The sequence below is a fragment of the Phalangium opilio genome, unplaced genomic scaffold (assembly GCF_054372755.1).
Source record: "Phalangium opilio isolate 3A_F unplaced genomic scaffold, DU_Popi_V2 ptg000113l_1, whole genome shotgun sequence".
NCBI classification, from domain to species: Eukaryota; Metazoa; Arthropoda; class Arachnida; order Opiliones; family Phalangiidae; genus Phalangium; species Phalangium opilio.
Window position 1 is genome coordinate 5,851,953 of NW_028324209.1, and position 25,615 is coordinate 5,877,567.

Genomic DNA, 25,615 nt, shown 5'->3' on the forward strand with positions numbered 1-25,615 from the left:
ATTGCATTACCTTCCAACCCAAAAAAAAAAAAAAATATTTTACAGGCGTTTCTAATAACCTCATATGTTTTTTTTTCTAATTCCAGACAAACGTATCCATTCGGAAAATTACATAAAAACAGCTTTTCAATTAAATAAAAAATACGGCGAATAACTGGGTCGACATACGAGAAATAGACCATTCCATTAATTCCTCCTGAGAAGCAAACATCACAGGAGTTGTGGCCACCATCTTGGGTTATTTTCCTCGAGATAGGTAGCGTGTAGCGAACAGTCTGGGAGATAAGTTCTTGGGACAAGTGACCCCATATACTGTCCAAAATAATAAACTGCCCCCCCCCCTTTAGTTTTCGTATAGATTTACAATTAACCTGGCGTTGCCTCTTGGCGCGAGGGAGAAATTATGAGAATACCCCCAATGGTAGTCTGGCTCCTGTGTGTTGTTTCTCTGTACGTAATTACCGAAATGGTCTATTGTATATTAAAATTTCGTGTCAATGCACCATGTCAAAGAAACGAATAGGAATAACATGGTGGTTTTTCTTTTTTTTTCAAAAAGAGTGAAATTTAAGATACACGCGGTGGAACAATGGAATGTATCTACTAGTATACCCATAGCTTTGACCCTACCGAACGCAAAGGTCATACAAGCCTTGGGCGCTCGCGTCAAATGTTTTTTTATTACATTACATATTTTATACTCCTTTATTTTTGCTATGCCCCGCTGAGCATAGGAGAACAGTCTACCTTTTATCAAGAATTTCTTAAAGCCATTAGAGATATAACGTAGCGAACAAGCGATTTGAAGTTCGTTAGCCCTAACCTCAGTCTACTCGAGTTATTTTTTTTATTATTATATTATATTTGCTTCCAAAGACTTGTAGACTTAAATTAAAAAGCTTCGATCGTGGTCAACCGGAAGTTGGTGATCATACCTGGTCACGTTAGCAAAGTTTAATGGACTTGGGCAGTTTTACGATATGACTATAAAGGGGGTAATCAATATATGTGGTCCGAGAAATGAGTGAAGAAATATTTTATATACATAATGGGAATTTTTATAGGTTACGTGAGTGAAATAGGAATGTTACATACGCGTAAAGACTCGTTTGAATTCGAGGAATTTCACTATTGTTGCGATATTGCTAAAATCATCATTGGAATCTAAATTGTGTTTTAATATAAATATAAATTTAAACTCAAAAGGGGAAATGCGTCGAGGATGTGATTTATAACTAAATTTAATATTGCCAAAAACATGGACCACGCACAATTCGAAGATTTGAAAAACCTTTGTTTTATTGGAGGTCAGAACTATGGCAAGAGGTAGAAACCCATTGCTCAAATATATCCATAGATAACAAACACTCCAGTACTGACAACTATGCCATTTTATACTCATTTTCAAAATCCCTTCCACTTACTGAGTCAACCCCGACGACGGTTAGCACCTCGACTTCAACTTGAAAATCTGAAACTAAACTAAACACGGCCCAACTTAATGAACCATCAGCGGACCCGGGGCTCGGGTCAAGTAACGATATAAAAAAAAATATCGAATATTTTAGACTTGAGAAGGTTCCTGCCCTTGGATCATGGTGATACATCTTGTACAAGGAATAAACAAGAAATTCTACGGTGGCAGACACCCAAATAGTATTTGTGTAAACACTTTTATTGGCGTTTCTAAGAGAGAAGGACAAGGGATGAAATAAAGCTTACCAAGTGCTACCCCCCTCCCCCCTCAGTCAGTCAAGAAATTCCGCGCTGTTTACAGAAATTTCTTCATCCCCGCCCATTTTGACTGCGATATTGGTAGGCGTCCTTCTAAACATTTTAGAACTCGTACCATCGTGTAACCCAATTCCAAACGAATTAGTCCTAAAGTAATTCCAAAACTAACACTATTGCGGAAGGCAAGGAGTCATCCCAAAGAAAATATAGCAAGAGATATATAAAGTTAGCCTTTCCTAAGGCATATTAGAGATTTAGAGAACTACCCTACCCTGCTTTGGTTTACATGTGTCTAATTATCTAATGTCTGTGAGAAAACAGGAACTGTAAAAGTTAAGGTTTAATTAAAACACTTATGTCTAACCGGAAGTAGTAGCTTCTACTTCTCTTACCATAATCTCCTTGGTCATACTTATCGAAGATTTGTTGTAAACCAATTTGCACCCATATAGATTTAAGACTAGGAGGAACGATACCATTTACACCAGGAGGCCAGGCTACTTGGTATTGCACTATATCTGCTCAAGTAGCCTGGCCTACTGGTGTAAATAGGCTAAAACCATGTGTACTTTCAATTTTAACGTAACCCGTCCAGTTAACTACACAATCTTGAACACTACCTAAAATTACACTCTGGATTTCAACAGATCTTCGTTAAAAAAACAACTGCACTTTCTATAAAATGCGCCAAACGCGGGGATCCGCGAGTGTAGCCATTTATCATATATAACCCCTCGAAAATGGACGAAACGTCCAGGGGTAACTTTAAAGATCGCTTTGATTTCTGGATGCGACAACTCCAGAGAGACTGGAAGAAATAAACAAACCCAGACTAGTCTAGAAACGCAATATTTTCTTTGTATATATATTCTACAAGTTATAGTAGAGACCCCAAAAGAAGGTACAGGTTAAGTTGGCGCGAAAAAAGCGATTTTAATCAAGAAGGAAGAACGCAGTTTGATTGTTCCGCCTTACTCTGACGTTTTTCAAAAAGTCCCGAATAAATATTTGCACGGAACGGCTGAACAAGCCCAGAATGACTTACGCGGGTTATTTAGTTGTGTTTTTGTCTTTTAACGATTCATTTTACTTCAAACTCCCTATTGGATTTTGCACTTGGTTTCAAAATTTCGACACCAAATGTCCATTTTATTCTTTTTATATAGTTTTTGTTAAAAAGTGTCAGATCATTTTCACAACGTTTCTAAGAATCCGTGACGTCAGAAGTTCATTAATTAAAGTAAAGAATGTTTCCTAAACTTCACAATGTCTATTTTATAAAGAAAATCGGTGTCGTGTAACGAATCGTAAAATAATTATAGTTCAAAATAAGCAATACATTTTCCCATATACACCCGTATATAGTATATTATAGTTATTTCCTATAAATCATCTCCGTTAAAATATTTTTTTATAATATAAATACAATATTGTATTTTATAAAACTCGCGTTTAATAATGACGAAATCGGATCGACTTCCTTAAAGATGAAACAATGAGTTTATGGCGTTGAATAAAAAAAACAGGGCCACTTTTTCCTGTTTCTAAAAGAAACTTTCCCCCTTCGAGATTGACCCCGCGAGTTCTAATTGACCATTATTTCAATTTTGAGCTTGACCTTTGGCCAAATTATTGCATGCTGCCTGTACAAGAAGATAAAATTTTTGCCGCTAACGAAAATAAAAAAAATAATAATAAAACAAGGCTAAACCGACGAAATAAAATATGTCTTAGATGCTTAGCTTAGCTAACTTCAAGGAAATTGGGTTTTTATTTTCAACGCTGAGAAATATTTCATCTTTTTTATTTCATGGGCATAGAGATGCGTCTTAGATTTTTTGATAAATTTACAGATTAAAAATAATTTAGAGACTAAATTTTCTAGTTTTTTCTTTTAATTACATTCTCAGGGAGAACAAGTTTGTTTTAATTCTAGTTTAACCAGAACAGAGATGAGATGATTTTTAATTCAATTTAAGCTATTCTTAAGTTTAATTAAAGATTTACGCAAAGGGATTTAAACTAATTCATAACGGGATTATAATTTTGATCTGAATTTCCGAGAATACTTTGTAAGTTAAATATTTAAATTCATCCAAACAATTAATTATTTAAATGAATATAAATTCAACGAAAGAAGAACGGAGAAAAGGGGCAGCATATATTTCAAAGATGTATGAGCATAATAATAATTCACAACCCAAGAGAGGTCAGCAAAGTAGATAGTAACAAACCCATCTGAATGAATCTCGGTATAGAAAATGGCAGCGAAAGAAAGAGCATTATCCAGAACCGATGGAGAAAGAAGGCCATGGGATCACGTTTGGATCATACCCCTATAATGATCTCAGTAAGTATTGGTCCAAGGATATTTCATAGGAGCATGTATCCTCAATAAAAGTGGGAGGGGTGTTTCCTGGTGATGTATTTCTCATGGCCGAGTTACAGGAAACGGTAACCATCGCCTACTATAAGATCGCTATCTCTACCTGTAACCTGACCTGATTTGACCAAGGAAGAGAAATCACAGTAGTCTATGCCTCAATTCTACTCCGTTTTGGATGTAAAACGTTTCATTCAAGATGGCGCGGCAGTCTTTTTAATTTTGCAAAGCAAAATACCCCTAGTATAGAGGGCGTTCGGTTGATTCGTTACTTAATTTACCCCGCCATACTGGTGGTTTGAATTTACAGGAAATACTGAAATTCATCAGTATGTCTGCCAAAAACCTCGGTAAGGAGGGTATGACGTACCACTCACTAAAATGAACGCTCTATACAGACTGCCTACGCCTCAAATTGCGGGTGCAGTACTGAGGCGAGAAATACTTCGTCGAACAACAGCATCTATGCCATACTTACGAAGAGTATTACGGGGTTATGATTGGATGCTTATAGACCCAATGGAAACAAAAATTCTCCCATCGACCACCGAAGCAATCTCCCTGGTGAATCTCAAAACTCCTTTTTTCTCGGTTTGACAATATTTATAACCTCTCTTGTATATCGAACCAAATGATAAATGAATTATTCATAAAGACACGTGTTTTTTGGCTCTTTTTTTTAAAGTCCAACATATTTTTCCTCCTCATAAAAAGCAACTGAACAAGAATGTTTTAAAACATAAGAGCCGCCGCCGATAAACATGGAGGCCTTAATAAAGAAGATGTAAAACAGGTCATACTTTGAACTTAACCAATGAATAATTATACCCAGAGATGGGCGCAATATATTTCACGATAATTGTTTTAGCGATTTGAAATCTAATTTATTGAGATGAAACTATTTCTTCATCAAATTTCTAGGTTTCTACTCCATTTGTATAACATTTCTCCTTGCGATCTTAAATTTATTTCGATAAAAAAGCGGTTTTTACTCCATATTCCAATTCTAAAAGGATGGAGAGAGGGAAGGCAAAATACCTTTCAGTTTTGGAGAGCTTGCCGAAAGCCGTAAACGTTCCTCGTAAAGCTGTCATCAAACGGCCATGTTCAAATTTATAAACTCTTTTTTTTTAATACCCATCATCTAGCTAAGTTAGCTGCCATTGGCTTATGACCCTGCAGGGCGCTATGCGGTGGGTTTTAAAAACAGTTTCCGACTCAAAAATCCAGAAATCGTCTGGTTCTCTACGTCCAGGAGGCAGTGAGAACAGAAAAATAGTGGCAAGTATCACTTAACCCTTTTACAATCTAATTTACTAACATCAGCAACCAGTACTTTTATCACTAGCAGAGAGACACAACGACCAAGGACGAAAATATGCACCTTAACAAGTTGACCGTCAAATTCCATGTGACTCAACAGAGGAGGCGAAAATGGCTGAATCTTTCAAGCAATATTCATTCAACTCCTTCAATTTAATCTCTATGCTTAGGCTCTATCCCTTTTTTCCTGACGGCAAGATTCTTAACTTATAATAAAAGTCAGTTTTTATTTCGTTTCGTAGCCATTGGGGGCGCCACCACAGAAACCTTGTTATACAATATAGATTCCGCCATAAAAAATAACTTTTTTATCGTCTTCTTCTTCTTCTGATGCGTATATACGTTTTAATGTCGCCATCATTAAAAAAGCAACACGGAAAATCTTTTAAAAGCATACGCCTTAAAAACTAGCTTCAAATGGTCTCAATTTTATATATAAATATATATAAAAAATGGGTTTATTTTGATAGTGAAAAAGGTTGTCATTTTCTTAATTATTCCAGGGAAGAGTAAGAAATGCGGTTGTGTGTGATTGACCTTTGCGTGGTTCAATTGAGAAATGTTCATCCCTAAATCATAGACTTCCTTATGCTGCGCATAATCCTAGATATTATTCAACCTTTGTGACTTCCGGGTCAGCTCAAATCCCTCTTTTGAACCTGTACTGCTCGTTAACCTTAGACCAACCCTATTCTGACCTCCAGGTCTGCTCATAAACCCTATAAATCCCTCATTTTAGACCTTGGGTTGCTCATAACACTCAAAACAGTTCCTTCATTATTAAACCTTGAGTTGCTCATACACTCTAGAGAGTTCCCCTCATTTGACCTTGGGTTTCCCCTAAACAGCCCTCTAATCTGACCTTCAGGTCTGCTCATGAACCCTAGACAGCCCCCTTCTTTGGACCTTGGGTTGCTCATAAACCCTAGACAGCCCCCCTCTTTTGACCTTGGGTTGCCCATAACCCCTAGACAGCCCCCCTCTTTTGACCTTGGGTTGCCCATAACCCCTAGACAGCCCCCCTCTTTTGACCTTGGGTTGCCCATAACCCCTAGACAGCCCCCCTCTTTTGACCTTGGGTTGCCCATAACCCCTAGACAGCCCCCCTCTTTTGACCTTGGGTTGCCCATAACCCCTAGACAGCCCTCCTCTTTTGACCTTGGGTTGCCCATAACCCCTAGACAGCCCTCCTCTTTTGACCTTGGGTTACCCATAACCCCTAGACAGCCCTCCTCTTTTGACCTTGGGTTACCCATAACCCCTAGACAGCCCTCCTCTTTTGACCTTGGGTTGCCCATAACCCCTAGACAGCCCTCCTCTTTTGACCTTGGGTTGCCCATAACCCCTAGACAGCCCTCCTCTTTTGACCTTGGGTTGCCCATAAACCCTAGACAGTCCCCCTCTTTTGACCTTGGGTTGCCCATAAACCCTAGACAGTCCCCCTCTTTTGACCTTGGGTTGCCCATAAACCCTAGACAGCCCTCCTCTTTTGACCTTGGGTTGCCCATAAACCCTAGAAAGTCCCCCTCTTTGGACCTTGGGTTGCCCATAAACCCTAGAAAGTCCCCCTCTTTGGACCTTGGGTTGCCCATAAACCCTAGAAAGTCCCCCTCTTTGGACCTTGGGTTGCCCATAAACCCTAGAAAGTCCCCCTCTTTGGACCTTGGGTTGCCCATAAACCCTAGAAAGTCCCCCTCTTTGGACCTTGGGTTGCCCATAAACCCTAGAAAGTCCCCCTCTTTGGACCTTGGGTTACCCATAAACCCTAGACAGCCCCCTCTTTGGACCATCGGTTGCCCATAAACCCTAGACATTCCCCTCTTTTGACCTTGAGATGCCCATAAACCCAAGAATACCCCTCTTTTGACCTTGTGTTGCTCATAAACACTAGAATACCCCTCCTTTGACCTTGGGATGCTCATAACCCTACATTTTCTTCCACATTTGTCCATGGTATGTGGCGGGTCATAAGTACTTCATACGCTGTAACACAAACTAGCCCTACAGTCTACGCAATAATTCAGACGACACTAAAAGACATCACGAACCCTCAGAATAAAACGCCTCAATTCTAATTTCTTACGTGATCACGATCAACCGTAGTTTGCAAACTAACCAAAGCAAGGCGGATTAACACGCAACGCGCAATCTCGTAGAGTCGGTGCCGACTTCTTTTTCCATACGAAAAGAGAGTAAAATACAGAAGATCATAAAAACGGGGGAAGTATATTTAAGTTTCTTTCTAGGGATAAAAGTTAAAAAGCATAAAGAGACTTTGAGAGAAGCGAACTAAAAAAGAAAACTCAGTTATTTACGAGGGTTTATATCGCCGCGAGAGGGCTACGCGTTCTTCGTTTGTATTTGTGTATGTGTACGGTATGTTCCGCTGCCAAAACTGCCGCTCTCTACCCACCATAAATAAACTTTCTCGAGTGCGCCACCCTCGAGCGTTTTCCTCGGAAGAAATAAAAGTATAGAAAAATGGAGAATGGAAAAAAAAGGACTCCAAAAATCGAAATGATATAAGAACGATGGCGAAATTGCTTCTGGCAAGAAACGCAGTGAGATTTGACCCGTTCGATACTGACCCAATAATAGGAAGGGTTTCTATTCCCCCAGTATTCGACTTGTATTGATGTTAAATTTTAACAAACGATTTCTCGTTATAATTTTTTTTTGCACCTAGTTTACAATATTTCGACACCGTGTTTAACGGATGTTCGGGGAATTTAACACCCCCAAAAATTTGAATTGCCCAATATTTGTAAAGAGTAGTCGTGATCGTCACCATGCACTAACCCATTTGTAAACATATATTTGTACATTAAATATAAATATAAATATAAAGGACAGTCTGGACAGAGGTAAACTACTTAGGTATTACCTTACTATTTAGCAGCTATACTTGCTCGCCGTATTAAGGATCGAATGAAAATGTTTTTAACTAGCTATAGCGCGCAGTGATTGTTGTTGATGGTGAAAACGTAATAAGTCGGTCGGGTTATTGAGTCTCTATTGTTCCGAGACGGTCGGGGCCGATATTACAGATAGAAAAAAACAAAACAAAAAAGTGGCACCGGAAAAAGGAGGCCACGATGCTCCAAGAATATTAAAAAGTGCAAAGAAACCACAACACCGACCTAAAATATTTATACTCTAATGGCGATATTTTACTCTAAATCTACATCTACGAAAGTCCCGACAGACTGACTGATAATTGACGCCCAGCCCAAACCTATTTGCCTCAAGTAGGTACCTACTGAGAAAGTGTTTTCCAATCGGCGGCCATCTTGGAAAATGGCAGACATATATTTAATGAACAATCATTACAGATTCAAACCGATTTCAATAACATTTATTACAGCGGGATTTTGGATTTTTGCGTTAAAGTAACTAAAACGCTCTACTAAAATTTCGAAAGATGTTGGTGAGCGACAGTCTTAACTCTTCACTTAAAACTACACAAGGTTACAGCCTATCACGACCTCATCATAAATTTAGTCAAATACACGAGAGCAATAGAGTAAGGGGCGGAAGACGTAAATAATGAACACCAAACTTGCTACCTCCCTCTCTATCTCTCCCCCTTCCGATATAGCTTAGAAAATTAGAATAATCCCCATATTATAAACTTCTCTTCATCTACCTTGTCTAAAAGCGCGCAATTTTAAATTAGCTACCATAAATATCCGGACAAGCCCGAAGCAAGGCCACTCTCCCAGCATCCCATAGCTTTACGAAATTCTGTGACATAAGAGGCTCCGGAAATACGTTAAATATACCCTAGAAGTAGATTAACTTAATGTTATAAATTCTCCGAAAGGCGAGAACGGAATTGGGATTAAGCACCACTAAAATGTTCAAGGCAAAACAATGAACATTTAATCGCGTTTAATAACGTCATATTTAATATATTTCGGTGATCTGGTAAAGCTTAGTAAGCTAAGTTACATATTGCGCGTGATGCCCCTTTTCGACCCACCTTCAAAATCCGCGCGCCTGTTGTAATATCGGACGCGCTGGTCCAAACTCGTAATTTAGCTTAATAGCGCGCTTATTAAAACACAACGACGCCAATAGACGAATATATCGTTGGCAAAAGGTTCCATTGGGCGAAAGCAAAGACTAAAGAGACAGACACAGACAGCGAGATAACTTGGGACTAAACTAATCACGAAGGTTTCGTTCATATTTGAGACCCAAAACAAACTCGACGTACGCGACTATGTCCCAACTACAGTGCAAGCAACAACGAAAACATTACAAGGTCCATTTTTTTCAGTGGGGGTTTAAACAATCCTTTGTTTTATTCACCTTTCTTATATCTCCTTTAATATTACCACCAAGGAGAGAGAAAGAGGGGGTGAAGGGTGGTTAGGACGGATACTGATTCGAAGACACTAGCAAGTTGAGAGCGACAACGTAACCTAGCGTAGAAAGCTGTCAGCCATTAAAGCTGTTAATTCTCCTTAACTACCTTAGTCTGGATCAAATTAACTCGATACCGAGTTGCAAAGGCGGATGGAAGATATTTTTGGGCACAGGTTTTAGCGTTACAGTTAGGGACAAGCGGCGGGTTATATAGCTTTGATGGGAGAGCAGCTAGGGTTCAAAGGCGCGGCGGGGGCGGCGCTCCGTTATGGTCGAGGCTTTAATTTAGAGAAGCCATAAACAAAGATTCGGGTGAACCTCTTAGGCAGGGTGGTCCCGGTAAATTGCAACTGCAAATGCTTTTCGACGGCGGTTTCAAGATTGGCAAACCATTTGATGGAAAATAAGAAAAAGAGAGGACCCAATTCAAAATTTCTTTCTTCTTTCATCGTGCACCTTCCGGAATTATTTTACAAGCCTTACTTGCTCCTCGTGCACCTTCCGGAATTATTTTACAGACCTTACTCTCTCTCCTCGTGCACCTTCCGGAATTATTTTACAGACCTTACTCTCTCTCCTCGTGCACCTTCCGGAATTATTTTACAGACCTTACTCTCTCTCCTCGTGCACCTTCCGGAATTATTTTACAGACCTTACTCTCTCTCCTCGTGCACCTTCCGGAATTATTTTACAGACCTTACTCTCTCTCCTCGTGCACCTTCCGGAATTATTTTACAGACCTTACTCTCTCTCTCCTCGTGCACCTTCCGGAATTATTTTACAGACCTTACTCTCTCTCCTCGTGCACCTTCCGGAATTATTTTACAAGCCTTAATTGCTCCTCGTGCACCTTCCGGAATTATTTTACAGACCTTACTCTCTCTCCTCGTGCACCTTCCGGATTATTTTAAAGACCTTACTCTCTCTCCTCGTGCACCTTCCGGATTATTTTAAAGACCTTACTCTCTCTCCTCGTGCACCTTCCGGATTATTTTAAAGACCTTACTCTCTCTCCTCGTGCACCTTCCGGATTATTTTAAAGACCTTACTCTCCTCGTGCACCTTCCGGATTATTTTAAAGACCTTATTCTCTCCTCGTGCACCTTCCGGATTATTTTAAAGACCTTATTCTCTCCTCGTGCACCTTCCGGATTATTTTAAAGACCTTATTCTCTCCTCGTGCACCTTCCGGAATTATTTTACAAATCTTACTGTTCCCTCGGGCAAATTTTGGACAATTTTACAAAATCTTACTCCTCCATCACGGTAACTTTACTTCCACTTATTTGTAAATCTATTTAAACTTCCCTATTAGCAAAATCACTCCATGTATTACGAACATCAACAATTCTGTTGCCATTAACTAACAAGGAACTCAAATATTAGGAGTCCACAAATTTCAGCAATTAAATAACTACAGTTACAAATGAGGTAAATCGTTAAGGCAAGCAAAACGTTCGTACGTAACTAGACCACCCTTGAAAATGTTACGGGACTTAAAAGGGAAAGGGTGGAGGTGGGGCGTTGTGCCAGTAAAGGTCCAAAAGGATGAACTGAAAAGCGAGGAAATGCAAAAGGATTATAATTGGAAACTTAATAAAGAGACTCGCGGCATCGCGGAAGCTGCTTGGATAAGTGTATAAAGATTCCAAAAAGCTATAGGTGGCCCGCGACGCGCCACTGCAAAAGGCACGCAAGACGCAACGCGCCATTTAAGCTTCCCCTGACTACGCCAAATAATAGCTAAGACGCTAAATTAATTCCTATATTGATTTTCGTCTATTTCCTAAAGCTTCCAAACGATATACGGAACCGTATCCTCCAGGCACCAAAGAGAATACCAAACAGGAGTAGATGATCATTCAATTTTAGCTTACAATACACTCTTAACCCAGAACACCACGGTTCCATTACGCGTCGTCTCCACACTGGCAAGCATAGAGAGCTTCGGTTGGGGAGGAGTCAATATACGTGAGATAATTTACACGGCCATACTGAGTTGAATGCAGGAGAAAAAATGTGAAAGCCACCAATATGGCTGCCAGTACCATGTTAACACTTAGGAGGGTGTGACGTTCTACTCACCCAAATGAGCAGAACGTTACAGTGCAAAAGCCTCTGTTAAGGCAACGAAGTCCTCCCAACATCCTCAGCGTTTTGGTAGGGTCGTACGGTAAATAAAAGTCGACAACAATGCCCCCTGTGTCTTAGAAATAGAAGCTAATTCTCAAATGTCGCTAGGCGGCAGTACTTAAAAACCTCCTCCCATAGGTAGTAGCGTGCACAAGATACTATGGGAGACTTTCATTGTCACACTCACACATGGACCACGAACATTTCGATTCCATCTCATCTCTCATTCCAGGAAAAAGTACGAGCTAGGTTCTCAGGTCTTATATAAGTTCTGGTTTTGATTAATACCAGTTCGATAAATGGGAGTCGCTCTTATCGATTCTTTTCGGGGGTTTATTCCCGAAACTAAAACGGAGTGAATATTTCGAGTCCCCCATGCAATTGAAGCAACCATTTGTAGGTGTTACTCCAGTAAGGTATTCTCTTTTATGGTAGGGGAGGGATTGGGGGTGTCACTACTACAGTATATTCTCTCCCTTTTAGTTCGTTTCATGAAGTTTTCCGTGTCCGTGATCAAACAAGGTTTTGATACGAAGCAGCTATGAAGCAAAGGGAGCGTGAGAGGAGCTTTAAAGAGGAGTAGAGTAATGGGTTGGCGCGAAGGATGACTGCACGCGTTGTGTGTGAGCAGTCTGTGTGTGTGTTATGGAACAAAAACTTGATTCTCAACTCTCGTGGACTCCACACAACTCCTCCCGTTTGTAAGCGCCTCGGTAGTATAGCTCTCTCTCTAAGACAGAGCGGTTCCATAAATTATTTTAAAAGCGACTGACAAGAATGATACGTTTCCTCGCTATCAAAAAAAGGTTGCTGAATACTGACATTTAAAAATAAATGGCGGCGGAAAAGGTCCTAGATCGCAATAAGTCGTCGCGTTTAATCAGGCCTGAGCTGAAGTCAAATTTGTAATGTTCTCTAAAATTGCTTTTTTATGTATCAGGAACTCTGCGCAAAGACGATTAAGTATGGAATAGGAATAAAGACGCGTGTTAGAAACGCTGAACTAGAAACTTAATTAGTTCTTGAAGAAACTGATCTACCAGACTGACATTAAAACACGAGGAAAGAAATAAAGCGCGCGTATGTGTCTGTCGCTATCAAGTGGAGCGAAATATTGGCTAAACGGGTTTGGCGCTCTTTTTACATATAAAACAAGGGGCACGCGATATTGCGTTAACTCTTCATCCTAAACTCCCTTCATTCTTCTTAGCACCGCGAGGCGGCGTTCCTGCTGCAGCTAATTCTTTTTAATTTGAGTTGGAAAAGCCTTTTCCTTTCCACTTGGATGCTCTGACACAATAGAAGTTGTCAGCTCTCTCTACGCTCGTTCCAACGAAGGAAAATTACCAACGCGCTACTCCATGGAACCCCCAAATTCTTTCTCCCTCCCCACGGTTAAGTAATATTAAAAAAGGACCACTAATTGGGCTCGCATAGTCGCTTCTTACTTTTCCAATTCTTCCCCCTATTTCCTACAAGTTAAAGCCCGTCGTTCACATAGACAAGTATTTAGTGGAACGTAGTCTCAAGTTACCTTTTTTCCATTCTAAGGAATTACACGGCCAACTGTTACAGTTTGTTTTTTTAAAGGTTGGCCGTATGTTGACTCTCATGGCCGATAAGTATACAAAAGAAGTTTAAGATTTTCGTGGGCGACGGGCTTATAAATCACCAAAAACGTGCATCGAATATCTGACCCTTCGAACAATAAAGCGAACTTCCCATTTTTGGCAGTAGGGAAATAATTATCTAATTTATTTCATGAATATTGAAATGATATATAACCCGGTAAACAAAAATTCGAAGATTAATTTCATTGTTTGTGCAATGAAATAGTTAAAAGAAATTTAAGTCAATTTCAATCCATAAAGTGTTCAAGAACTTAATAGATAATTAATACACCTCATATTCGTGGAAGTAATGGCGTAATTCGGATTCTTACATACGCCTAAACAACTGTTTATTCATGAATCATTAATTTCAACAAGGCAACTCGAGAAGAAGAAAAAAAAAATATGAATAATGATTTCGGAAAAGCTTTTAAAACAGAATGAAAGTCTATTAGCGTCCGCGACATTGTGTTCAAAGGAATTAAAACCGATTTTCAAAAGAGCGGCAAGGCAACTTAGACTTCGAAATTGAATATGAAATCTGGTTCGTTTTGAATAGAGTAAAGAATGCGTATCACGTGACATTTGACACGAGAAAACCCATAAAAATGTGGGTCGTATATCCATACCCCTCCCCTTTGGTGCCCCGGTATCCAGTCGTCATAAAAAAGTTGGTGATTAAAAAACCTTTGACTAAAAAATGGCAGTGTATCTAAATTGCAAAATCGTGATGCTACTCTTTCCGAAAAACGGTGATTATAAGAACGAAGAACGAGGCCGAAAGGTTTCTTCTAGCGTAAAAATACAAATATATCGTTACGTATTGTTAATAAATGGTCCAAAAAATTAAAGTCCATCAAGTAACTCTGGGAAATGAGGGTGAGTGGTGGTGGTGGTAGTGTGGATGGGGAGGAATTATTATGTCCCTTCGAAATACCTCTCTCTCTCTCTCCTCTTTCCTCCGTCGCATCCAGCTCTTTCCCCGAACTGGCGACCAAAGCAATTTGGATGGTCTCGCGCGAATGGCCCGAAAGAGGCGCCGGAGCAGCCAAAAATCGATCTGCCTCCAAGGATGATGGTGGTGGCACTGTGACATCACGACCTAACAGGATCGAGACGCGTTCGCATTCTACGATGCTCCGTATAAAAGTTTCAATTTCGGATATAAATATTTTGATGCAGCGCTATCTTTCTTACCGGGTGGGGTCAAGGTTGATTCTCATGCAGGAGTCAAAACACAATTCCAAATCTCTTCCAGGAGTCAAAAAATATTCCAAGGGTCAAACAATACAAAAAGAATCTCTCAAATAAGTTTTAAAAAAACTACAAATCTCTTACAGGATTCAAGCAATTTATTTTCATTCAAGACGTAGGCGGGTTTGGGTTTACCCAAGGTTAATAAATTCCCTCGAAAAAACCAAGAATCAACAGTCAACTTCAGTCTTCACACAAATATAAAAACAGTAAGAATGACTCTGTCCTTTTTGTGTCATTTTTGGTAAAATTAGTTCACCATCTACGTATGGATCACGAAAGCAAAGGTGGGTTGGGTCGGTGGGTGTCGGCGATGGAATCAATAGACATTTAAGCAACCCCGAACGCGATCAGTTGGCCAAGTTGATCCCCGGCGGCTGTTTCCATAATATAATGGGTGATCCGGCGGCATAATTCACCTCTCGGGTGCGGAGGGCTCTTTTTATACGCCATTTCGGGGTATTCTCCGTATATTTCATAAGAGGAGCAGGGGGTGCAACTGAAAATCGGATTCGACGCCCACGATATATATAAACCCCCCCAAAAAATTAACCGGACGTTGTCAAAAATTAAATTCCTTAGTCTTTCAAGGAACTGTCTTTTGCTGATAAAATTGATAAGCGTATTGATAACTTCGATTTTAATCCACTTCGAACGGAAAAGAAGAAGAGAGAAAAAGCGAATGAAATCGAGCAGCAAGCCAGGCGAAGTATGGGTGCTAGAAGACTAAAATCGTAGATTGCACAACAGCGGGGACAAAACGTATCCCAGTGTAAGTGGGTAAAGGTGGCTGATAAAACTTGAGTATTCACACCATTAAAATATACCAAATGAGCTTGAATATATTTAAAAAATAACAGCTTTCAAAACGTATCCTTTGCGACAAATAATACCGAACACAAGTTAAAAAAACCATCAAAAATAATTTTTTCCAGCTAGGTATATTTACTGCTCTTCGACATACTCAAATTTATCAACTCAGGAAGGTTAGGTATACGGGGGGGGGGGGGGTATCGTTTTCGAACGCCGAGTGTTTATACAGGCGAGAAGATACGAGATTCTGGCAGTTTGGATCTCTTTTACGAGTAAAACTGTCCGATTCGATCTCCTCCCACCTTTTCGAACAAATACCCTTTTCGTTTCTTTTTCCCAATTTTGGATTTGTGACTACTTCAAAAACCTGAAGAGTTTTTCCGCGGGCCTAGTAAGTGCAAACGGGGATTAGATTTTTTTATAGAACTGAAGAAATATGACTTTGCTATACTACTAAACTTGTTTGTTACAGAAGTTCTTGCCAAGAGACTGAGAGAGAGAGAGACTCGTAATCGAGTTAAGTTCGCCAAGAAACCTACTATATATATCATCGTTAACTCAACTAGACTTCGACAATACTCGACGACGACATCCAGTTAATCTAATTGGTTTCGCCGATCTTATTAGAAACCCCTTTAAAAAGAGTTCTTTACTCCAGAAAACCGATCACTAAATAGCTTGGCACTCGCACTTGTAGCAGGCAACCTTTCGGAATTAATCTTTTAACTTCAAAGTGTAACCTTCGACATTTTCCAGCTTAATATACACCTCAACACTCAACCTTTCGCAAACTATACTGATTTACACCTTATCAAGTCAGTCTGATTTACACCTGAAATTTAAACTTGTCGCAAACTCATCCTGATCTGTTCGACCGCTCAACACTCAACCCGTCGCAAACTCCAGCCACATTAACACCTCAACACCAAACCCATCGCAAACTCCAGCCCCATTAACCCCTCAACACCCAACCCGTCGCAAACTCCAGCCCCATTAACCCCTCAACACCCAACCCGTCGCAAACTCCAGCCACATTAACCCCTCAACACCCACCCCAGTAGTGTAAAGCCGCACTTCGTACCTCCGTAGGTGTAGAATGTAGGTGTAGAATGTAGGTGTAGAGTGTAGGTGTAGAATTTCAAGGTCACCCTCTCGCCACGCCCCCTTGGGAAACTCGCGCGCGCCCCCTGGAAAACTCGCGCGCGCCCCCTCGCGGGAAAACTCGCGGGCCCCCGCGCGCCCCCTGGCGGCTGCGCCCCCTCGCGGGAAAACTCGCGCGCGCCCCCTGGCGGCTGCGCCCCCTCGCGGGAAAACTCGCGCGCCCCCTCGCGGGAAAACATTGCGCGGGAATCTGGCAGTCCTGTCTACAACTGTCTCTGTGACGTCATTGGCGGGAAAATCTACAACTGTATCTATGACGTCATTGGCGGGAAAACACCGTGCGCCGCCTATTGGGAAACTCCTCCCTTCTACAACTGTATCTGTGACGTCATTTGAAGAATTGTATTTGTGACGTCATTGATAAGAGACGAGAATGGATAGCTTTAATACATTGCCAAGGTTAATGTCTGTTGGAAGTTGCGCAATCCATTGTAATTTTTAGTTTGACTCAAAATTTCAACCTTTTTTCAAGGAGTTTATTTTGATTATGGTATTGTTTTAATGGTAATTAAAAGGTACACGTAAAAGCGTAATTAACCTCTGAAAATCAAAGTGTTACTGGTGTGTTAGCGTCTATTTGTAAGCCTTGGTTAAATTCTGCCTATAATAATCCAACAATTGTGACGTCATTCGAAGAGTTGTTGTATCGCGTAACGTATATTAAGGGGTGGCGGTAAAGTTTTATCATTGCTAAATGAAAATGTGTCAGGTTCATAACGATACAGTAGAGGTTTGGGTCGGTAATGGCTTACTGGAAAAGGACTGATACGGGTGTAGAGTTATACTTACAAAAGGAACAAAGATTTGACAGCTCAAACGGAATCAAATACCAGTACTTAGTTTCAAAATACAATCACAGAAAAGTAAGCGTGTGTAAATACTCTCCTTTCAAATCATTCGTATTCAAAACAATTCACATCTAATTTTTCTATTAGTATCGTACTAAAGTCAACGTTAGAGGCAGAGACTACCCCGTTTACAGGCCAACACCAAACGCCAGGACTCGTCCTAACGTGTCTAAACCTAACCTACCTCCAAGTTATAACGTTATTACGTAAGGTGGCGAGAAGAAATTCCACCGCAGAATTTGTATTAGTCTTAGACGTTGATATGATGCCCAACTATAACCTCCACGAAATGTTCCTGGAGTATGCCTGAGAAAATAGGCTCTTTCTCGAATCTCGAAAAGATGATAAAACTGTTTACGTTGTACCCGCATTCGAAATGAAAGAAATAGCCCAAATACCCAAGGATAAAACTGACAACGTTTGGAAATGATGGGCGCCCACCTCTTTTACATCGAGCTTTGTTGGAAATGTCAGAAACATATTGACTACGAAGCCTGGTATAGAGAACCAATGACTAATAAGTTAGCTGTCATTTTTGAAGTCTTGTGGAGAGATCCTTGGGAACCTTCTTCTTCAGCAGAAATTCAGCGCCTTATCATGATGAAAGGTTTAGACAATATGACTTTAATTTAAAAGTCAAGTAAGACCAAGATACCACCGTGTGTAGAAAGAAGAAACCATCGATAACTAACCCATTGATTGATATCTTTGTAGGTTTGCGAATTACACGTTGTAAGATACTAATTTTCAGTTTTAAATAACGCTTTTTGTCATCCATTATGGCCTGAAAATGGCCAACTCATTCCATAAAGAAAAGGATACCGATCAAGAAAAGAGCCGTATCTTATTTCGACAGTTCAAAACTGAACTAAAGGAAAAATATCCAGACTCCTCCAGGAAGTGCTACTGATCTCGAAGCTTCCATTTACATGAAAAAAAGAAGTAATTTATCAGGTTAGTTTTAAAGAGTAAGTAAAAAGAAAATCAAATCTACCTTCCATTGTGTATAAAACACTGGTCCCGGAAGCTTTGGAACAGATTTTGGCTGTTATGAAAAAACTGTCTCCATTGAGGAACTCTATTTAGATAATATAGGAGTTAAATGGTGTATATTCGTACAAGTTATTCTTATAATGACGTTATTTAATGTAAAGATTTGTATTTTAAAATAGGGATTTTGCTCATAAACTTGCATTGGTTTTGATAAGTAATCCAAATGTACCTTTTCATACTTTCGACCTATCAAATAACCTAAAAGAAGATAAAGGTAATATATTTACTAACGAAAAAAGAAATATCAAAGACAAATAACAACAATAGCTCTTCATTGTATTTCTTAATGAAATATCTCTTGTCAATTAATTGTAAAGAAAAACAGAAAATAAATGTTACCAATAAACATTGTGGTGAACTTTTTATGAGGATATTATTTCTGCATTTTTCATAATAGCGCTGAACTGCCTATCTGTACGAGGTTGAATTCAGGGTTCGTACAAACCTGGGAAACTGGGAAAACTAAGGCAAATAAATAACTTTCAAAAATTCAGTGTTTTTCTTCTTGGCGGTCTAGTGTAAACATGTTTTACTGTGCTTTGGTGTGTTTTATTGTAGTTTTGTTGTGGTATAGTGTAGTTTTAGAGTGTTTTATTGTACTTTTATTGTGTTTTATTGTAGTTTTATTGTACCTTAGTGTATTTTTTTGTGTTTTACTGTGTTTTATTGTAGTTTTTTTGTATTTTATTGTAGTTTTATTGTACTTTTAGTGTATTTTATTGTGTTTTATTGTACCTTAGTGTATTTTATTATGGTATAGTGTAGTTTTAGAGAGTTTTATTGTACTTTTATTGTACTTTTAGTGTGTTTTACTGTGTTTTGATTTGGTTTTATTGCGTTTTACTGTGTTATGGTGTGTTTTTATTGTAGTTTTAGTGTATTTCAGTGTATTTTGTTGTAATTTAAGTTATTTGTCATAAATTCACAAAGTTTCTGTAAGACTCAATATCATATTGAACATAATAATACGTGGAACAAAGTATTTAGTTTATTATTAGTTTATTTAGTTTATTATTATTATTAGTTTATTATTATTATTAGTTTATTTAGTTTATTATTATTATTTAGTTTATTATTATTATTAGTTTATTTAGTTCATTATTAGTTTATTATTATTAGTTTATTTAGTTTATTATTATTATTTATATATATTATGCATTTATAACATTAAAGTAAAACGAAATAAATTTCCTTACCTACATCCCCAATATAACTCCAAAATTATTATGATATTTTTCGTTTGAATCAACTAACCATTCCACGAACATCTGTCACGACAAAACGGAAACAGTAGGTGTACCATTTTTGAACGCTTTTCTCCCAATACCAGTTCAGTATAAATCTCTTCAACTAGAAAGTGTATTTTATTGTCCTTTTCGTGTATTTTATTATGGTATAGTGTACTTTTAGTGTGTTTTATTGTACTTTTAGTGTATTTTATTGTGTTTTACTGTATTTTCTTGTACTTTATTGTAATTTTAGTGTATTCTATTGTGTTTTACTGTGTTTTACTGTATTTTCTTGTACTTTATTGTAATTTTAGTGTATTCTATTGTGTTTTACTGTGTTTTCTTGTACTTTATTGTACTTTTAGTGTATTTTATTGTGTTTTACTGTGTTTTATTATAGTTTTATTGTACCTTTGTGTAGTTTTATAGTGTTTTATTTTACTTTTAGTGTATTTTATTGTGTTTTACTGTATTTTATTGTAGTTTTATTGTACTCTTAGTGTATTCTATTGTGTTTTACTGTACTTTATTGTATTTTCTTGTACTTTATTGTAATTTTAGTGTATTCTATTGTGTTTTACTGTGTTTTCTTGTACTTTATTGTAATTTTAGTGTATTCTATTGTGTATTTTATTGTGTTTTACTGTGTTTTATTGTAGTTTTATTGTACCTTAGTGTATTTTATTGTACTTTTAGTGTACTTTTAGTGTGTTTTATTGTACTTTTAGTGTATTTTATTGTGTTTTACTGTATTTTCTTGTACTTTATTGTAATTTTAGTGTATTCTATTGTGTTTTACTGTGTTTTACTGTATTTTCTTGTACTTTATTGTAATTTTAGTGTATTCTATTGTGTTTTACTGTGTTTTATTGTAGTTTTAGTGTATTTTATTGTACTTTTAGTGTATTTTATTATGGTATAGTGTACTTTTAGAGTGTTTTATTGTACTTTTAGTGTATTTTATTGTGTTTTACTGTGTTTTACTGTAGTTTTTTTGTACCTTAGTGTAGTTTTAGGTTTTCGTGACACCTTAAGCAATATGGTTTTTTGTTGGGGCATGCAAAAACATTTTCTAATTTAAAATAGTCTTTTACAACGTGATTACCGTGACACCAATCGGGAATATTGTGCGGTAATTGTGAGGGGCGCGTCATAACATAATTGTACTGTAGAAATGAAAGTTTATAATGCGCTTTAACTCGAAAACCTCTTGTGCCGAAAGATAGTTTAAAATGTTTGAATCGAGACACTCACCGGTTGCAGCGAGTGATTCTTCCAGTTCAGTAGCGATATGAGTTGGTAAACAACCCGAATAAAGATCATGCCGAGAAGCGAGTTCATACTCGTATAGTATATTAAAAGTTTCGCGCGACGCTACTTTAGCCAAGGTATACAGAGAAGGTATGTTCGATAAAGACATGACTAACAGTTTTTTTTATAAAGCAAAGGCAAGGTTGGTTGATGTCAAAGATAATTTGAAATAAACGTATGACGTCAAGGTTATCCGTGTTAAAAATATATTTTTATCACGGTATAGGCGCTATATTATTCACCTTGAGGTATAGAGAACCAACCTATTCGTTATACGTATATTTCAAATTATCTTTGACGCCAACTAACCTTGTTTTCGCTTTATAAAAACACCTGTTAGTTATAACGGAGCAAAATATAACACGGTATAGGCGCTATATTATTCACCTTCAGGTATAACGAAGTCTCGGATCCTAGCTAGCTTAATAGTATTTTATGGAACGAAGTCTATAACCAGCAACTGTTGGAAGAATCACTCGCTGCAACCGGTGAGTGTCTCGATTCAAACATTTTAAACTATCTTTCGGCACAAGAGGTTTTCGAGTTAAAGCGCATTATAAACTTTCATTTCTACAGTACAATTATGTTATGACGCGCCCCTCACAATTACCGCCCAATATTCCCGATTGGTGTCACGGTAATCACGTTGTAAAAGACTATTTTAAATTAGAAAATGTTTTTGCATGCCCCAACAAAAAACCATATTGCTTAAGGTGTCACGAAAACCTAAAACTACACTAAGGTACAAAAAAACTACAGTAAAACACAGTAAAACACAATAAAATACACTAAAAGTACAATAAAACACTCTAAAAGTACACTATACCATAATAAAATACACTAAAAGTACAATAAAATACACTAAAACTACAATAAAACACAGTAAAACACAATAGAATACACTAAAATTACAATAAAGTACAAGAAAATACAGTAAAACACAGTAAAACACAATAGAATACACTAAAATTACAATAAAGTACAAGAAAATACAGTAAAACACAATAAAATACACTAAAAGTACAATAAAACACACTAAAAGTACACTAAAAGTACAATAAAATACACTAAGGTACAATAAAACTACAATAAAACACAGTAAAACACAATAAAATACACAATAGAATACACTAAAATTACAATAAAGTACAAGAAAACACAGTAAAACACAATAGAATACACTAAAATTACAATAAAGTACAAGAAAATACAATAAAGTACAGTAAAACACAATAGAATACACTAAGAGTACAATAAAACTACAATAAAATACAGTAAAACACAATAAAATACACTAAAAGTAAAATAAAACACTATAAAACTACACAAAGGTACAATAAAACTATAATAAAACACAGTAAAACACAATAAAATACACTAAAAGTACAATAAAGTACAAGAAAACACAGTAAAACACAATAGAATACACTAAAATTACAATAAAGTACAAGAAAATACAGTAAAACACAGTAAAACACAATAGAATACACTAAAATTACAATAAAGTACAAGAAAATACAGTAAAACACAATAAAATACACTAAAAGTACAATAAAACACACTAAAAGTACACTATACCATAATAAAATACACGAAAAGGACAATAAAATACACTTTCTAGTTGAAGAGATTTATACTGAACTGGTATTGGGAGAAAAGCGTTCAAAAATGGTACACCTACTGTTTCCGTTTTGTCGTGACAGATGTTCGTGGAATGGTTAGTTGATTCAAACGAAAAATATCATAATAATTTTGGAGTTATATTGGGGATGTAGGTAAGGAAATTTATTTCGTTTTACTTTAATGTTATAAATGCATAATATATATAAATAATAATAATAAACTAAATAAACTAATAATAATAAACTAATAATGAACTAAATAAACTAATAATAATAATAAACTAAATAATAATAATAAACTAAATAAACTAATAATAATAATAAACTAATAATAATAATAAACTAAATAAACTAATAATAAACTAAATACTTTGTTCCACGTATTATTATGTTCAATATGATATTGAGTCTTACAGAAACTTTGTGAATTTATGACAAATAACTTAAATTACAACAAAATACACTGAAATACACTAAAACTACAATAAAAACACACCATAACACAGTAAAACGCAATAAAACCAAATCAAAACACAGTAAAACACACTAAAAGTACAATAAAAGTACAATAAAACTCTCTAAAACTACACTATACCATAATAAAATACACTAAGGTACAATAAAACACAATAAAATACACTAAAAGTACAATAAAACTACAATAAAATACAAAAAAACTACAATAAAACACAGTAAAACACAAAAAAATACACTAAGGTACAATAAAACTACAATAAAACACAATAAAAGTACAATAAAACACTCTAAAACTACACTATACCACAACAAAACTACAATAAAACACACCAAAGCACAGTAAAACATGTTTACACTAGACCGCCAAGAAGAAAAACACTGAATTTTTGAAAGTTATTTATTTGCCTTAGTTTTCCCAGTTTCCCAGGTTTGTACGAACCCTGAATTCAACCTCGTACAGATAGGCAGTTCAGCGCTATTATGAAAAATGCAGAAATAATATCCTCATAAAAAGTTCACCACAATGTTTATTGGTAACATTTATTTTCTGTTTTTCTTTACAATTAATTGACAAGAGATATTTCATTAAGAAATACAATGAAGAGCTATTGTTGTTATTTGTCTTTGATATTTCTTTTTTCGTTAGTAAATATATTACCTTTATCTTCTTTTAGGTTATTTGATAGGTCGAAAGTATGAAAAGGTACATTTGGATTACTTATCAAAACCAATGCAAGTTTATGAGCAAAATCCCTATTTTAAAATACAAATCTTTACATTAAATAACGTCATTATAAGAATAACTTGTACGAATATACACCATTTAACTCCTATATTATCTAAATAGAGTTCCTCAATGGAGACAGTTTTTTCATAACAGCCAAAATCTGTTCCAAAGCTTCCGGGACCAGTGTTTTATACACAATGGAAGGTAGATTTGATTTTCTTTTTACTTACTCTTTAAAACTAACCTGATAAATTACTTCTTTTTTTCATGTAAATGGAAGCTTCGAGATCAGTAGCACTTCCTGGAGGAGTCTGGATATTTTTCCTTTAGTTCAGTTTTGAACTGTCGAAATAAGATACGGCTCTTTTCTTGATCGGTATCCTTTTCTTTATGGAATGAGTTGGCCATTTTCAGGCCATAATGGATGACAAAAAGCGTTATTTAAAACTGAAAATTAGTATCTTACAACGTGTAATTCGCAAACCTACAAAGATATCAATCAATGGGTTAGTTATCGATGGTTTCTTCTTTCTACACACGGTGGTATCTTGGTCTTACTTGACTTTTAAATTAAAGTCATATTGTCTAAACCTTTCATCATGATAAGGCGCTGAATTTCTGCTGAAGAAGAAGGTTCCCAAGGATCTCTCCACAAGACTTCAAAAATGACAGCTAACTTATTAGTCATTGGTTCTCTATACCAGGCTTCGTAGTCAATATGTTTCTGACATTTCCAACAAAGCTCGATGTAAAAGAGGTGGGCGCCCATCATTTCCAAACGTTGTCAGTTTTATCCTTGGGTATTTGGGCTATTTCTTTCATTTCGAATGCGGGTACAACGTAAACAGTTTTATCATCTTTTCGAGATTCGAGAAAGAGCCTATTTTCTCAGGCATACTCCAGGAACATTTCGTGGAGGTTATAGTTGGGCATCATATCAACGTCTAAGACTAATACAAATTCTGCGGTGGAATTTCTTCTCGCCACCTTACGTAATAACGTTATAACTTGGAGGTAGGTTAGGTTTAGACACGTTAGGACGAGTCCTGGCGTTTGGTGTTGGCCTGTAAACGGGGTAGTCTCTGCCTCTAACGTTGACTTTAGTACGATACTAATAGAAAAATTAGATGTGAATTGTTTTGAATACGAATGATTTGAAAGGAGAGTATTTACACACGCTTACTTTTCTGTGATTGTATTTTGAAACTAAGTACTGGTATTTGATTCCGTTTGAGCTGTCAAATCTTTGTTCCTTTTGTAAGTATAACTCTACACCCGTATCAGTCCTTTTCCAGTAAGCCATTACCGACCCAAACCTCTACTGTATCGTTATGAACCTGACACATTTTCATTTAGCAATGATAAAACTTTACCGCCACCCCTTAATATACGTTACGCGATACAACAACTCTTCGAATGACGTCACAATTGTTGGATTATTATAGGCAGAATTTAACCAAGGCTTACAAATAGACGCTAACACACCAGTAACACTTTGATTTTCAGAGGTTAATTACGCTTTTACGTGTACCTTTTAATTACCATTAAAACAATACCATAATCAAA

The 25,615-nt window shown here is 37.1% G+C and overlaps 1 protein-coding gene and 1 long non-coding RNA gene across 4 annotated transcripts in view; one reads left to right on the top strand and one right to left on the bottom strand.

Moving 5' to 3' along the window:
* Window positions 1–5,228, top strand: part of LOC149623551 (uncharacterized) — a 45,226-nt gene extending 39,998 nt beyond the window's left edge. Inside the window, exon 4 of the long non-coding RNA XR_016374754.1 lies at window positions 87–5,228. This is a non-coding gene — a long non-coding RNA (uncharacterized LOC149623551). The remainder of the gene's footprint in view (window positions 1–86) is intronic.
* The window catches only part of LOC149623553 (uncharacterized), a 74,385-nt gene that overhangs the window by 11,570 nt on the left and 37,200 nt on the right, over window positions 1–25,615 (bottom strand). The gene's annotated exons all lie outside the window — the stretch shown is intronic.